General features: G+C 44.2%; 1 pseudogene; it reads right to left on the bottom strand.

The window, feature by feature from the left end:
- The window catches only part of LOC112071053 (semaphorin-4G-like), a 47,089-nt pseudogene that overhangs the window by 5,744 nt on the left and 37,791 nt on the right, over positions 1-3,554 (bottom strand).

Here is a 3,554-nt window from a genome sequence, read left to right as displayed (position 1 = left end):
CTACATACACACTCATCTAGAGGGGAGAGAGAGAGGGAGCCTCTCTGTGTTATTGAAAATGGGCTAGAGCAAAAGCCTACGGCAGTGCATCTGGGTTAGCGGTCCTTCACTTAGAATAACAATAAACAAAACATACAAAACATAATACTAGCCGTGTGAGTGAAAATGTGCATCTGTGTGTGTGTGTGTGTGTGTACGTGTCTGCACGTCCGTTTGTGAGTGTGTACCTGTGTGTGTGAGATGACCAGGCTATCCACAGGCTGTGGTTGGTCAAACAGCTGAAGCTCCTCTATGATGTGTAGATGACCCTTGACCTCCACAGCTCTGTGCAGCCAGCCATCGTCTGAAACAGGAGACAGAGACAGGGTCACAACACACACACACATACAATGGGATGTACTGTACATGTGGTTTGAAGTCTGTTCCATTCCTTTACTGGGATGATTGGGGATCGCAATAATTGACTGCCTAGTGACACACAAACAAATCACATGTACGCAAACACACAGCATAACACAAGCACACCCCTTACCCCCATAACCCTCCCCCTCCCTACACCCCCACCAACCTGTGCCCATGAACAATACATGGTAGTTCTGCCCGTCCAGCCCCTCCACCCTGTGAGCCACCAGCTGGGTGTAGTCTGTTGTCCTCCTGAACAACAGGGGGCGCTGCTCTGTAGACATGACCTGCTGGGACATCAGAGGGTGTCTCCTCACAAAGTTCAACACGTCGTCTGGCAGGGAGGTGGAGAAGTTTATACCTCTGGATCTCAACTGGTCTGTAATACACTGGAGACATGAGGGAAGAGGGGGTGAGAAGGATTCATCCTGTTTGAAATAAGGCACTAAAGTAAAACTGCAAAAGATGTGGCAAAGAAATTAACTTAATGTCCTGAATACAACGAGTTATGTTTGGTGCAAATCCAACACAACACATCACTGAGTACCACTCTTCATATTTTCAAGCATYGTGGTGGCTGCATCATGTTCTGGGTATGCTTATCATTGGCAAGGACTAGTGAGATTTTTAGGATAAAAAGAAAACAGAATAGAGCTAAGCACAGGCAAATCCTAGAGGAAAACATGGTTCAGTCTGCTTTCCAACAGACACTGGGAGACAAATTCACCTTTCAGCAGGGCAATAGCCTAAAACACAAGTCCAAATATACACTGCAATTGCTTACCAAGACAACATTGAATGTTCCTGAGTAGCTCAGTTAAAGTTTTAGACTTAAATCGGCGTGAAAATCTATGGCAAGACTTGGAAATGTCTGTCTAGCAATGATCAACAACCAACTTTACAGGGCAAATATTGCACAATCCAGGTGAACAAAGCCCTTAGAGACTTACCTAGAAGGACTCTGCTGTAACCACTGTAAGCACTGCCAAAGGTGATTCTAACATATATTGGCTCAGGGGTGTGAATACTTATGTAAATTAGATATGTACGTATTTGTTTTCTTTTCAAAAGAATCTGCAAAAATGTCTAAAAACATGCGTTCACTTTGTAATTATGGGGTATTGTGTGTAGATGGGTGACAAAAAACATACATTTAATCCACGTTGAATTCAGGCTGTAAAACAACATAATGTTTTCTTATTTTTTTATTTAACTAAGTCAGTTAAGAACAAATTCTTATTTACAATGTCGACCTACCAAAAGGCAAAAGGCTTCCTGCGGGGACAGGGGCTGGGATTAAAAATAAATAAAAATATAAATATAGAACAAAACACACATCACAACAAGAGAAACAACACTACATAGACCTAAGACAGAACATAGCAAGGCAGCAACACATGACAACACAGCATGGTAGCAACACATGACAACACAGCATGGTAGCAACACAACATGACAACAACATGGTAGCAACACAACATGGCAGCAGCACAACATGGTATCAGCACAAAACAGGGTACAAACATTGGGCACAGACAACAGCACAAAGGGCAAGAAGGTAGAAAAAACAATACATCATGCAAAGCAGCCACAACTGTCAGTAAGTGTCCATGATTGAGTCGTTGAATGAAGAAATTGAGATTAAACTGTCCAGTTTGAGTGTTTGTTGCAGCTCGTTCCAGTCGCTAGCTACAGAGAACTGGAAAGGGATGTGTGTGCTTTGGGGACCTTTAACAGAATGTGACAGGCAGAACGGTTGTTGTATGTGGAGGATGAGGGCTGCAGTAGATGTCTCAGATAGGGGGGAGTGAGGCCTAAGAGGGTTTTATAAATAAGCATCAACCAGTGGGTCTTGCAACGGGTATACAGAGATGACCAGTTTACAGAGGAGTATAGAGTGCAGTGATGTGTCCTAAGGAGCATTGGTGGCAAATCTGATGTCCGAATGGTAAAGAATAAGTAAAGGGGGGTGAATACTTTCTGAAGGCTCAGTATATATTTTATCATTATATTATATATTATGGGTGGGTGGACGGATGGATAGATGGATAGATAGAGAGAGATGAGTGGGCGATATGGCCCTCCCTTACAGTATAGCAGGTGAGTTCAGAGTTTACAGTATACAAGGCAAACCCACATTGAGTTTATAGTTCATAGTTTATAGTAGGCCACTATGAGTTGAATTCAGTGTGTGTATCCGTGTAGGCTGCTTATCTCTCTCCACCTGACTAAGGCTACAACTTCTCTAACTTTGTCCTCTGTGAGATTACTTTCCCAACTCTGATAAGATGCATTGACACTGTCACTACAGTTAGGAACCGAACCGTCACGTCCTCTCTACCTCATTTTACAGCTACACCCGGAGAGTGGGAATAAAGCTTTTCAATGTTGAAACAACACTACTGCAGATCACGACTCCTCTCCTTAATGAAGTCACGGCTTTGTAGCCCATAATAAGTCATCATAACCGTTGCCAAGTCTTGGCCCGGCGATAATCACCATGGAAATGGCTTTCAATGACATAAGCTCGTTCCGTTTGATCCTAATCCAAGAAGCTGCAGTTCTATAATCTCTTTCCATCTCTCCTTCCCAGTTTACCTCTGTTTTTCATCCTGCTTTTATAAATCTCTCTCTCTTCCTCTCTCTTCATCTCTCCCTCCCTCTCTCAGACTCAATATATTGGATGTTGGGATGCTGAGGATAAATGGGATAGAGAGATTAGGGGAAACTTTAAATCAGCAACTCAGAAGAACTGACTGGGCCTGTTATACAGGAGTCCGCTTGGACAGCAAAAGACCAAGTGTGTGTGTGTGTTTGTGTGTGTGATACTCACTGATCCAGGTCGTGGGTCAGGGACCTTTCCAGTGTACTCGCTCCACTTGGCTCCAGAGTCCTGATTCTCCATGTAGGGCCCGTCAAAGACCCGTTGGACCTCAGACAGAGAGAACCGGCACACTGCTGATATCTTCACGTTCTTCCTGATCCAGGTCGTGGGTCAGGGACCTTTCCAGTGTACTCGCTCCACTTGGCTCCAGAGTCCTGATTCTCCATGTAGGGCCCGTCAAAGACCCGTTGGACCTCAGACAGAGAGAACCGGCACACTGCTGATATCTTCACGTTCTTCCTATAGTACACACACACACACACACACA

This window comes from Salvelinus sp. IW2-2015, unplaced genomic scaffold (genome assembly GCF_002910315.2).
Source record: "Salvelinus sp. IW2-2015 unplaced genomic scaffold, ASM291031v2 Un_scaffold1502, whole genome shotgun sequence".
Classification (NCBI taxonomy): Eukaryota; Metazoa; Chordata; class Actinopteri; order Salmoniformes; family Salmonidae; genus Salvelinus; species Salvelinus sp. IW2-2015.
Note: the sequence above shows the minus strand (reverse complement) of the source record. Positions and strands in the feature narration are given on the sequence as shown.